The sequence below is a fragment of the Somniosus microcephalus genome, chromosome 3, assembly GCF_052327205.1.
Source record: "Somniosus microcephalus isolate GS21.2 chromosome 3, FLI_Smic_1.0, whole genome shotgun sequence".
In the NCBI taxonomy this organism is placed as follows: Eukaryota; Metazoa; Chordata; class Chondrichthyes; order Squaliformes; family Somniosidae; genus Somniosus; species Somniosus microcephalus.
The window spans coordinates 332438229-332452199 of record NC_140989.1 but is presented as its reverse complement, the minus strand read 5'-3'; positions in this window follow the sequence as shown (position 1 = coordinate 332452199).

Below are 13971 nucleotides of genomic sequence, written 5' to 3'. Positions count from 1 at the left end.
GCATGCAGTTTCAGGCTCTGGCCAATGAGTGTCACTGTTGAGCAGCCTAAGTTTATGACACTGTTAACTTAGCCAGTAGGCATGCTGGCATAGTTAAGTAAAGGGGATAATTATTTAACTCTATGGGGACGATTTTCATCTCACTACTAGCCTGTTTATGTCTGTAAATCAGGGGAAAAAAATCTGCCAATTTACCGCTGGACGTCCGCCCATTCCTATTTTCAGGTGGACCCCTATTTTGGCGGCCAGCGTTCCTGCCAGAAACAAATGGGGACCTAATTAGAATTTCAAACAGGAATCAACTGACATGGTCAGGACCCCCAAAGTCACTTTCCAGTCAATCGGTGTTGCCACCACTACTTCCTTAACCCACCCACAAACCATGGGCGGTACAGGTAAGGAGGTGACTATTACAATGCTATTTAAAGAGATCCTTAACTTCAGTCAGAGAAATTTGGATGCAAGTTTGCACTCATTTTTTTCTTCAGTCTCGAGATTTTTGATCATTAAAAGCTTCCATAAGTTTATCCCCTTACTGGTGTGTGTGCTCATAAAATGTCCCTGGATCTGAAATTTTCTCTGGTTTACAACTTGTGCCCTTCCCTTTGAGGTGCTGCTGCAGGCACTTGATGAGCTCCTGTCTGGCTGGATTTCCCACCCTTCCAAATGGTGAGCTGTCTATAAGCAATGAAATTAGTGCTGTTTCTACTTAAATGAGGCTCGACTATCAAAATTGATTGGGCCGCCTGCCAACTGCAATGAGCGAGCAGATCGGACATCCCGCCTTTCGCCCACCCAATCTGTGCGTCACACCAAAGTCAGCCCCTATAAATAAATGTAAAACTTTTAGTCATTTCTTTCTGCTCTGACAGCTCTCCTGGACATTTCTTGGAAAATGTCCTATTCCATTCCCCTGATCGATCTGTGGTCTCTTGGGCCTCTCCCCTTCCTTGTCAACCCACAAGTCACAAGTAAGGAGTGTGATGGAACACTCTCCAGTTGCCCTGGATGAGTGCATCTCCAACAACGCTCAAGAAGCTCAACACCATCCAGGACAAAGCAGCCCGCTTGACTGGCACCCCATCCACTACCTTAAATATTCACTCCCTCCACCACCGGCGTACCGTGGCTGCAGTGTGTACCATCTACAAGATGCACTGCAGCAACTCACCAAGGCTTCTTCGGCAGCACCTCCTAAACACACGACCTCCTCCACCTAGAAGGACAACGGGAGCAGGCGCATGGGAACACCACCACCTCCAGGTTTCCCTCCGAGTCACACACCATCCTGACTTAGAAGTATATCACTGATACTTCATGGTCATTGGGTCAAAATCCTGCAACTCCCTCCCTAACAGCACTGTGGGAGTACCTTCACCACACGGACTGCAGCGGTTCAAGAAGGCGGCTCACCACCACCTTCTCAAGGGCAATTAGGGATGGACAATAAATGCTGGTCTTCCCAGCGATGCCCACATCCCATAAACAAATTTTGAAAAGGTACCTGTACCTGGTCGTTCCCCTTGCGACCTTCCCATGTCAGGATGCCTGGCTCCACCTGCCCACTTCCCAGGCCAGTCGCCTGCTATCTGTTTCTGTGGCCCACCCACCCAGCCTTCCTATCAGCATCCAGCACAGCATCCCTAAGCGTGCGCATGAGGCTGTCCGTTTGGCCACTGCAGAAATTCTGCCCTCTTGGCATTCAAGATCTGTGAGGAATGTGTCCTGCACCATGCCTTTCCCCATCATCTCTGCAGCATTTCTGCCTTAACGCCCCCTCCATTCCTGTGACTGACACTTCTGCCTCTCCCTCCTCAATGAACAGCACCTTTCCCCAGTCTCCTCCCTCCCCACACTGAGCACCATCCTCCCGAGCCTTTCGGCCCCTAGTTTGCGTCATTACCCTCTATCTCCCATTGTCCAGCTCCCCCTCCTCCCCCCAAACGATAATCATCTTGGGCAACTGTTCCATCTGTCTCTAACCATTCCCTCTCTTCCCCCAGCCCCGGAACAGGTAAGTCATCTCTGGCCCACTGCTCTCCCTTCTCTATAAAGCATCAAACCAATCTCTGGGAAACTCTTCCTCCCTCCCTCACCGCTAATCATCCAAACATGCTACACCCCTCTTCCTCTCTCTATGTAAAGATTGGTAAACGCAAAATTAGTTTCCAGACATTTAAACATTCTCTCCCATCTTCCCTCACGGCCACAATCCCCCTCCCTGAGCCACTCTCAGGCACTTTTTCCCCTTAGGCTTAATTCCCACATTTTAGCCGCCCTTTTTCGCATCTCAGTCACTTTGGCCCCGATATTGACAGGGGCGGGTTGCATAGGCGGGGGTGTGTGGAAAGGAATTTTGGACGGGAAACCCAGAAGTTCGGGTTTCCCCATATGCTGTGGAGTTTTAATTCTGCAACGTGTGACTTTGTTCTTTGACAGGATCCCGCCCGGAAGTCAGCCTGATTGACAGGTTTGGCTTCCAGTCGGTTGGGCGGCCGCAGCCCAGGTAGGGAGCCTGCAGCTGCTACTGGGAGCATGGGGGGTCCGATCCCCGACCCCTGGTTGGGGGGTGGGGGTCCGATCCTGGGGTGGGGGTCTCCGATCTCCGACCCCGGGGCGGGGGGCGGTGTTCAATCACGCGGGTGGTCTCTCTCTGGGAGGAGTCTGATGGGGCGGGGACCGATCCAAAGGAAGAAGGTAAGCTTGGGGGGCCGGGGAGAAGCAGTCCTGCTCCTCCTGGCCCACAAATAGTGCTGTAAAGGCACTTAACTTCTCCCCAATGCTGTCCTCGCCTCCCTTGAGCTGTCGGGTTTCCCTAGGCGTGTGAAACCAGGCCGGCCAGGGTTAAACCTGCAAAGCAGGTTCAATCTGAGGCTGCCAGCCGTATTAAAATATTTAAACTGCCAACCCGCCCCATGCCTCCGTTAAACCCGAAAATGGCCGGGTTCGAGGCGGGTTGGAGTCAGGATTGAGATTTTAAAATTTCAGCATCTCACCCGACCTCAACCTACCATTTTGGGGGTTAAAATTCACCTCAGCCACCTTTCTCTTATCAACTGGATTCCCTCAGTGACACAGCCTGTTCTCTCAGCCATTAAGCTGCTCGGTCCAGTTATCAGCCCTTCCTCCATTCAGGCACTTTTGCCCCATATGTGCTACAGACCTGAAATAAAAAGGGGAAAGTCACCCACATAAATTGGTGCCAGCGCCAATGGATGGATGTTGGGGTCGGCGGGTGTTTATACATGATTTCCAGTGTAAAACATATCAAAGTGCGGGAGCAGATCGAGAAAAGATAATATCGCAGCAAAATAGTGCCACAGAGGTTGTCACATTTTGAGATTCTTGATTATTTGGCCTAGGAGTGATCTCAGATTAATTTATATTAAGATATTGCTATTAAGTTAAATTCAGATCACAAGGGATTACATTTACATAACGCACCAGCTATCTGGGAATGCAGATTAGATCCAGACAAAGCCTCTGGTCAGGATGGTGTTTCTCACATAACATGTCAATTTGGGACAGTGGGGTTTATTAAGACATTCGAGGGACGTTTACGCCTAACATGTTGGAATGGCTTCATTTATTTGAACCCAGTCTATAGGAATTTGGAGTGGAAACACACACACAGAGCAACATCTTTCTGTTATTTTCTATGTTAGGAGCGTAATGAAACAGTTTGAAAATGAATATTCTGTCTGTTCATATATTACATGTAAAATAAACCTGCTGGTTGGATGACAAGTGATCTCATCTCAGTACAGTGTTTAACAGTCTGCCTTTCAGAGGATTGGAGATGCGCCTGTAAGGCCACGTATGAGATTATAGTATCTAGTACACAAGGGCTTTAACTGTTACAAGCGAGGTCATGCTATCCTAGGGCTAGATATTGGGCAGTAAAGTGAAACTCCTGATCGTAGGAGACACAATAGCCTAGAAATTGGTTTTGCCCCCAAAAACGGGCTAGCAATCCGTGCCCGTTTGGAGGACTGAGGGCAGCTCGCGAACATTTGTGCAGCCTGCTCATTTGCACGATTGTGGCGTTCAGCCCAGCGCTGAATGTGCTACTGAGTGATTGATACTCAGCAGGGGGCCCAAGTTCATGCAAGGCTAGCACCAATTAAAGCTAGCCTGCACTACATAAAGACCATCTGCACCTCTTAAAGGGGAGGCCCATTCTGCCTGCAGATCATTATTAAACAGTGCAAAAAATTCATGATGGCACAACAGGGGAGAAAGCGTGCACCAAGGTTCTCCAATGTAGCACTGGAGGCCTTGGTGCAGGAGGTCAATAGGAGGAGAGAGGTCCTCTTTCCACAGGGGGCCAGGAGGCCCTCCAGGCAACAGTACAACGTGCAGTGGGAGCAGATAGCCACTGTGGTGAATGCCAGCAGTGCAGCTCTGAGGACATGGACACAGTGCAGGAAAAAGTTTAATAACCTCACACGAGTGGTCAAAGTCAGTGAATACATCTTCAAATGCCATATCCCACCATCTGCACCACTAGCCTCACACACTGCTCAATGCACCACACCCGCATCACTCACCTAACAACAATCGCTATCAAACACGACTTATACCTCACATTCATAGATTTACCTCACCCTCACACATTGTTGCAAGCCTCACACCCACATCTCATAGCTTACAAAAACTATCAGCAATTCAACCATGAAAGGCACATCACCCAAACACATTGCACCACACTCACTGACACATTTCCCTTTCATAACCAACACCAGCAGAACCTAACCAGCGGTGGATAGGCTCGCCTGCATCACCTCATCCCTTTGGAGTAGACGGTGCTGGCCATTCTTGGGAGGGGCATGGCTGAGCCCGTGGCCAGTGGTGGGGCTGAAAGAATACAAGATTACGGTATCCTCATACATTATCCTCCTTCTCACATCGCACTTCCCCCTCATCCCACAATCTCTTCTGACTTACAAGCTGCACATGATGTAAGCATGCACCTCTTGCTTTCCCCACCCCTCCCTGTTATGTTCATAAATAACTAGACATTCTTATTATGAACAGCTAGCTTGAGCTAGTCACTTTATTCAGCCATGTGGAATTCTGTACAGGCATCCATCTTGACTACTGCCTTGTGGGTAACCTAGTGCATCGTGGGTTTTCCCGTGCCGTTGCGACTTTGGGGCTTTCCCCACCTGAAACCCGCCTGCGGGGAACCCCGCCGATGAGAGCTGGCGTGAAAACAGCTGGCTTGCTTGCTTGCAGCAGCAGGTCGCTGAGGGCTGAAGATATTAAAGAGGCAGCCTTTGCAGGCTGCAGGACCTTGTTGATCAAGGCTTGGGGGAACTATTTGAAGCCTTAGGAGCAGCTGCAGAAAGTTGGAGCCTCACACACTTCTTCAGTGTGAGCTCCTGGGAAGCCCCTCTCACCACCCTAACTCAGGACCTCCTTGTGGTAAACCACTGTTACCGTTCGCAACCGTTCACTATTGTTACACTGTTGTTATCACTGTTTACACTGTTGTTATCACTACACAAGGTTACCTCTTGCCACGCACGCTGTTATACCTAGGCATACCTCAGCTGACTCCGCTCATGGCTCCGCCTGCTTGCCCAGGTATAAAGGTGACCGCTTGGCTAGTATTCTTCCTTGTTGGAACCGATCACCCACGAGGGTGGGCTCTGTTATTTAGCCAATAAAAAGCTATAGTTACTATCTTAACTCATCGCTTTTCATGGAATGAATTGATAGGTATATCAATTTTATTGGCTAAATTTTGAAATGAGTGGATCGGAGCAGCCAAACGACCAGCCAAATGGCCAGCTACAACAGCCCCAGCAGCCGACCTGGCTGCGAGCCCTCCGACCGCCGTACCTGGATCTAAACCCACAGGCAGCGAATTCAGCCCTCGACTTCGAACACTGGCTGAGCTGTTTCGAATCCTACCTGGGAGCCTCCGGCATGCCTCCGGAATCCAAACTAAGAGTCCTGACCGCCCAGGTGAGCCCGAAAGTATTTGCACTCATCCGGGACCTTGCTACATACGAGGACGCCCTCAACCTGCTAAAAGAGCAGTACCGGAGCCCAGTAAATTCAATGTATGCCAGACATCTCCTAAGATCCCGCTCGCAACAGCCAGGAGAGTCTGTAGATGAATTTTTACGGGCGCTACAAACACTCGGCAGGGACTGTGGCCTAGAAATTCAGTTGGTTGCGCCAGCAGTTAGCGCCTAAAGAAAAGTGAATGTCGGGCGCTATGCGTGTTGCGCCCGGGTGCAGCGCAGTTTGCGCCTCGCCCCAAATTAAGTTGGCCGTTAGCGCCGGTGCAAAGTTTAGCGCCCGCCCGGATGCGCGCGCAGAAAATGACATCACATCCTCGTGCAACGCCCTTTGGCCGCCCCGATTCCAAACTTCAGTCGGACCGCCCCATTGTGCGGCTGGCGGCCGGAGCGTTTGAAAAAGGGAACGCAACACAGCCAGCGCGGGCCCCGGGGGGCGCAAATTAAAGGGGACGTACCCTCCAGTATAAAGGCCAGCCATTTTGCAGCAAACACTCTTGTGCAACGCATTTCTGGACACACAACAAGGAGGATAGCTAACTGGTTTCAAGCAGCAACAGCTCAGGTATTTTTGGACTCAGGCCAGAGCGCTACAAGTGGCCTTTTGGAAATTTGACTGTTTGCCAGGATTTGATGGGGGTTGCATGGGGTGCCAACGCCATGTCCGTAGGGCTCACAGACGCATTGTGAGAGGGGCAGCCCTGGCTAGAGGCAGAGGGGGCAACAGGCGTCGGCCACGTAGGCCTTACCCAGTCAGGCTATACCGCCAGCAGCGCTCCTACCTCAACATGACTGGCGCGCGATGTGTTAGAAGGCTCCGATTCCGAAAGGAGGTGGTTGCAGAGATCTGCCACCTGCTTCGCAGAGATCTGCGTCCAAAGCTCAGGTGCAGGACGTCTCTGTCGGTGGAAGTGAAGGTGACGGTGGCATTGAACTTCTATGCCACCGGCTCCTTCCAATCCGCTGCTGGGGACATAGCTAACATCTCCCAGTACGGCGCGCATCACTGCATCCGCCAGGTGACCGAAGCACTGTTCAGAAGGAGACGCCAATCCATCTCCTTCCCCATGGCCCTGGAGAGCCAGCATCAGCGCGCATTGGGATTTGCAAGACTCGCGGCCTTCCCCTTGGTGCAGGGCGCCATTGACTGTACGCATGTGGCTTTGCGGGCCCCTCTGGAGCATGGCGAGCAGTATCGCAACAGGAAGGGCTACCATTCTCTGAATGTGCAGCTGGTGTGTGACCACAAGCAGCGCATCATGGCTGTCAATGCCAGCTTTCCAGGCAGCAGCCACGATGCGTTTATCCTGCGGCAGAGTACTGTGCATGACATGTTCGAGGCACAGCCTCCCCCAAGAGGATGGCTACTCGGGGACAAAGGCTATCCTTTGTGTACCTGGCTCATGACCCCGCTCCGCGCGCCCAGGACCGCTGCTGAAGAGGCATACAACGAGAGCCATCAAACCACCCGCAACATCATCGAGCAAACTATTGGGGTCCTCAAGCAGCGGTTCCGCTGCCTTGATCGCTCCGGAGGATCTCTGCAGTATTCGCCGGACCGGGTCTCCCAATTTGTGGTAGTTTGCTGCATGCTACACAACCTGGCTATCCGCAGGACTCAGGCACTGCCACCTGACGTTGGACCACCACCTCAGGAGGAGGAGCAGGAGGAGCAGGAGGAGGAGGAGGAGTACGTTCCCAGGAGGGAGCGACCAGGGCCAAGGGCCGCGCGACGCCACCTTATTACACGTTACTTCTAAGCCCCCTGTCAGGGAATGCCTTGTGGCCATGAGGGAAGATGAATGCAGCCGCTCCACAAGCCCTCAGCCGGCGAAGCCAACAAACACTAACAAGAACAACCATGGAGACTCTATGAATAAAGATAATTATTTATTACACAAAAATGAAAACCCCTTCCCACATGAATCCCCAAAAACAATCAACGGGCCCCACAAAAAGCCCAACAAACGACTCACTCCCACAAACTGGGGAGGAGTAACTCCACATTTGTACAAACCTGGCCTCAACCTCGGCCTTAACGCAAAAAATAAGCCCACGAACCAAACAACCATGGGCAAAAGAAAGATGGCCACCGCCATATAAAACGAAAGCTGGCCACACCCTCTACTGAGTGGCCCGCGAGGGCGAGACCTTGTCCAGCCTTTTGCCTCCCCTGCCCGGCCTGCTGCTCCTTCGCAAGCTCTGCCCAGTGGCTGCTGCGAGGCTGGGGGAAGGCGCCTGAGGCTCAGATGTCCTTCCGCCAGATGCCCTTGGGGGGCGGCCTACACAGCCTTTGGGCCTCGAGGGGCCGGCTGCTGAGTGGCGCACCTGAGCCTGGCCACCATCAGCTCCAGCCGCTTGCCCTTGACGCCCCAGTGGGGGAGTGGCGGCGACAGATGGCGCAATGTGGGCAAGCTGGCGTCTGGGATGCGCTGGCTGGTGCTGTGGCGCGCTGGCACTCGGCCGGGCCCGCACTGCAGGATCCGCACCAATCAGCCGAGGGGCGGCTCGCTGGGATGCTGCAGCGCGGCGGGTGCCCTGGCGATGCCTGCCTGAGACAGCGCGTGTGGCAGCAGTGAGTGCCCCTGTTGTCCTGGTCTGTGCCCGCATCACACCCGCCAGGGACTTGACGGCATCAGTGAGCATGCGGCCACTCGCGGCAGTTGATGCCCCGAACTCGCGCACACTGGTCGCCAGCGACTCGATGGCCTCAGGCATGCGCCCCACCACGCGCATGAGCTCCGTGTGGCGCCGGTCCGAATCCTCAGCCATCTTGTCCAGCTTCCGCGCCTCCTCCGAGGTGAAGGTGTCTGGACTGGAGTCGGGACTCTCCCGCTGGGGAGCAGGGGACCGAACTAGGGGAACCTTGCCACGTTGGTGGCGGCGAGTGTCCCGATCAACTGCACTCCCCTCTGATCCTTCCCCCCTTTGGGGGGGAAGGCCGCGGCCCACGCGCAGGGCTCCTGGGTGGCTGGACGCCACTGGTCCCAGCAGCTGCAATCCCCTGCGACAGTTGGTCCAGGCACTCGTCCAGTGAGGACGTGTCAATCATTTCGTCCTCTCCTGCGGGACCTGAGTGTTCCCCTGATGGTCCGGCTTGCTCTTGCTCCTCCTCCTCCTCCTCCTCCTCCTCCTCCTGCTCAGAGGGGCTGTCACTGGCAGCTTCAGGGACCTGGTCGTCACCAGCTGAAAGCAGGAATGCACAAGAGTAGCTTCAGAGTGAGGAGACGGCGTCAGCGAGGGAGTCAGGACTGGTGGCATTCAGCGCATTGGTGGGACAGTGGCAAAGGAGGTAGCTCGGATGCGCAAGTGCGACGCGAGAGGGCCAAAAGGCGAGGTCCTTACCATTGCCGGGCAGTGGAGGGTCGGCTACTCCGCACGCTGTGGGCACGATCAGCCGGGCTCCCATGAGCCCACTCACGCGCTCCTCCAGGGGAGTGAGCTTCTGCAGCTTGGCGCGGCCTCCCCTGGTCCTGGCACGGGCCTGGCGATTATTGGCAAGTTTAGCCTGCAAGAGAAAGGACGGGCTGTAAGTACGGAGTGTAGCCCTGATGTAGTGTGCACTGCCTCCCATGGTGGAATAGCTTGGCCAGAGTGTAGCCCTGATGTACTGTGCACTGCCTCCCATGGTAGAATAGCTTGGCCAGAGTGTAGCCCTGATGTACTGTGCACTGCCTCCCATGGTGGAATAGCTTGGCCAGAGTGTAGAGTGCAGAATGGGCAATTGATGCTCATGACTGTCCCAAAGCTGCTGGCTGAGGGCTGGCCATTAGGCCTTTCAGCTCCCTTTGCCCATCATGTCAGGTGTACATGCAAGAATGAGGAGGAGACTGGAAAGGGTACTCACCCTGACAATCCTGGTCAGGTCGTTGTATTTTTTCCGACATTGGGTGTGGGTCCTGGGGGCATCGCCGGTGACCGTCACCCTGTTGGCGATCTGCTTCCAGGCTCTGGTGTATTCTTGGTGGGTCGGATTCCTCCCAGTCTCTGGGAACAAGATCCTGCGCCTCTTCTCCAGAGCTGTCACCATTATTCCCAGATCACGCTCTGAGAAGCGCAGGGCACGCTCACGGGCCTTCTCTGGCATTGCCATGACTCCCTGGGGCTGAGCAGCAGTGTTGAGGCCTATTTGCAAAGCTGCAGTGTGCAGGGCGTGGCAGCAGACCAAATCGTCCCTTCCCCCTTTAAGAGCTGGTCGGTGCCACGGGGTCTGCTGTCAAACAAAAAATGACCGCACCCGCGCTGCGCCCCGCCTCGGCGCTATCCCTCTGCACCGCCGGCTTAGCGCCTAAAGATAGTAGTGGAACGCCTCTTTTAGCGCTCCAGCAACCTCTTAGGGCGAAGCGACTGAATTTCCGGCAAGGGGGCGCAACTTTGGGGCGGACGCTAACTTCGGGTGGGCGCTAACGTTAGCGCCCCAAAACTGGCTATACTGAAATTCTAGGCCTGTGACTTTAAAGCTGTAACGGCTGCAGAAAATACTGAAGGAAATATCCGCGATGCCTTCGTGAAAGGCCTTCGATCCGACTACTCACGGCAAAGACTGCTCGAATCAAAGGACCTCGAATTGAGAACAGCTGCAGCCCTCGCTCGCTCCCTGGAAGTGGCCCATCGGGACCTCGAGGCGTACTCCAGGTACAGTGCTGCGCGACCCTGGGACTCGGGCCCGACTCCGGCCGCAATACCCCTCGCACCGCCGCCCCTGGGACCTACTACGGCGTCAGTGTCCCGGAATCGATCGGGACCGCCACCCCCGGGACCTGTTGCGGCAGCGGACCTCCGCGATCGGGCCGCCAGCTGCTTCTTCTGTGGCCAGGCGAGACATCAAAGGGCGCGCTGCCCTGCAAGGAACGCGACCTGCTCCGGCTGCAAAAAGAAAGGCCACTTCGTAAACGCCTGCAGGGGGAAAGCCACAGACGCCAGCAGTGCCTCATGTGAGTTGTGGGGGCGGCCATCTTTGATCAAGGCCACAGATGCCAGCATTGCATCATGTGAGTCGTGGGGCGGCCATCTTTGATTAAGGCCACAGACACCAGCAGTGCCTCATGTGAGTTGTGGGGGGCGGCCATCTTCTCCGCCATTTTGTCCAACTTCGTGGGGATCCGCGTCATGGGCGCCGCCATTTTGTTCGCCGCACTCGGCCGCCGTTTTGTCTCCAGACCCGACCACCGCCTCACCTGCAGACTACAGCAGCTCACTCAGCCATACACTGGCCTCCGTCACGCTTGACCAAGCTCTCCCGCATCATCTGTCCAAGTCCATGATGGACATCGAAGTAAACGGCCACGCCACGACCTGCCTGTTCGACAGCGGAAGCACGGAGAGTTTTATTCACCCAGACACGGTGAGCTGCTACTCCCTCACTGTCCGGCCAACGCGCCATCGGATCTCGATGGCGGCGAAGTCCCATTCAACAGACATCAGCGGCTACTGTGTGGTGACCCTGTCGGTTAGGGGCACGGAATATAAAAACTTTAAACTTCTCGTCCTGCCCCAGCTCTGCGCTGCCGTCCTACTAGGGCTGGATTTCCAAAGCCACCTTCAAAGTGTCACTTTGGCTTACGGTGGATCCCTCCCCCCACTCACAGTCTGCAACCAGCAAAATTTAAACCGCCCGCCGCGTACCACCTGCGGCCTCTCCACCCTCAAAGTCCCGCCCCCCTCCTTGTTCGCTAACCTCACCCGTGACTGTAAACCCGTCGCTACCAAGAGCAGGCGGTACAGCGCCGGGGACAGAGCTTTTATTAGCTCTGAGGTGCAGCGACTCCTGAAGGAGGGCATCATCGAGGGGAGCACCAGCCCCTGGCGTGCCCAGGTCGTAGTCGTTAAGACCGGCGATAAACACCGCCTGGTCATCGACTACAGCCAAACCATAAACCGGTACACCCAGCTGGACGCATACCCCCTTCCCCGCATATCTGATATGGTCAACCAGATTGCACAGTACCAGGTATTCTCCACCATCGACCTCAAGTCGGCCTATCACCAACTCCCTATCCGCCCTGAGGACCGCCAGTATACAGCCTTCGAGGCGAATGGCCGCCTCTACCACTTCCTTAGGGTTCCCTTCGGCGTCACCAACGGGGTTTCGGTCTTCCAAACGGAGATGGACCGGATGGTTGACCAGAACGCGCTGCAGGCCACGTTCCCTTACCTAGATAACGTCACCATCTGCGGCCGCGACCAGCAGGACCACGATGTTAATCTGGAGAAATTCCTCCGTACGGCCCAACGGCTGAACCTCACTTACAATAAGGAGAAATGCGTGTTTAACACCTCGCGCCTTGCCATCCTCGGCTGCGTAGTAGAGAACGGAGTCATCGGCCCCAACCCCAAAAGAATGCGCCCCCTCATGGAGCTTCCCCTCCCCCACTGTCCAAAGGCGCTGAAGAGAACCCTGGGGCTCTTCGCTTACTATGCCCAATGGGTGCCCAATTATGCGGACAAAGCCAGACCCCTCATGAAGTCCACCTCCTTCCCCCTGACAGCAGAAGCAGGCGCAGCCTTCTCCCTCATAAAAGAAGACATTGCGAAGGCCACAATGCACGCAGTGGATGAGTCCATCCCTTTCCAAGTGGAAAGCGATGCATCCGACTTCGCCCTAGCTGCAACCCTTAACCAGGCGGGGAGACCTGTGGCCTTCTTCTCAAGGACCCTCCAGGGTCCTGAGATCCGACACTCTTCTGTCGAGAAGGAGGCCCAGGCGATTGTGGAGGCGGTACGACGCTGGAGGCATTACCTGGCAGGCAAACGATTTACCCTCCTCACCGACCAGCGTTCGGTTGCTTTTATGTTTAATAACAAGCTGAAGGGCAAAATCAAGAACGACAAGATCTTGAGGTGGAGAATTGAGCTCTCCACCTACGATTACGATATCTTGTACCGGCCTGGTAAACTCAACGACCCCCCAGATGCTCTATCACGAAGTACATGCGCCAACGTGCAAGTTGATAGACTGCGGACCCTCCACAACGACCTCTGCCACCCCGGGGTCACCAGACTTTACCACTTCATTAAGGCCCGCAACCTGCCCTACTCCATCGAGGAGGTCAGGACCATGACCAGGAACTGCCAAACCTGTGCCGAATGCAAACCGCATTTCTATAGGCCGGACAGAGCAAGCCTGATCAAGGCCACCCACCCCTTCGAGCGCTTGAGCATCGATTTTAAGGGGCCCCTCCCGTCCTCTGACCGTAATGTGTACTTCCTCAACATTATTGATGAGTACACCCATTTCCCCTTTGCCATCCCCTGCCCAGACATGACCAGTACCACGGTCATCAAATGCCTGAACGACCTCTTCGCCTTGTTCGGGTTCCCGAACTATATACATAGCGACCGGGGCGCATCCTTCATGAGCGAGGAACTTCGCCAGTTCCTGCTCGCGAGAGGTATTGCTGCGAGCAGGACCACCAGCTACAACCCCCGGGGGAACGGCCAGGTGGAAAGAGAAAACGCGACAGTTTGGAAGGCCGTCCTCTTAGCCCTAAAGTCTAAGGGCCTCCCAACCTCTCGCTGGCAGGAAGTCCTCCCGGCAGCGCTCCACTCCATCCGGTCACTGCTTTGCACTGCCATTAACGCCACCCCCCATGAACGAATGTTTGTTTTCCCCAGGAAGTCGACTACGGGAACCTCGCTACCAACATGGCTGACTTCTCCGGGGCCCGTCCTGCTGCGGAAGCACGTGAGGACCCATAAAATGGACCCCCTGGTCGAGAGGGTGGACCTCCTGCACGCCAACCCCCAGTACGCCTATGTGGCATACCCAGACGGGCGGGAGGACACTGTCTCCTTGCGAGACCTCGCACCCTCGGGCACCCCTGAGATACCACCATTACCCCCCACCACTCCCCCAAATCCAGCTCCTGTAGACGGCATGCCGGAACCCCAGGAGCCTTCGTCGACCACGCAGACACCAGCATTAACATCGGATACTGCA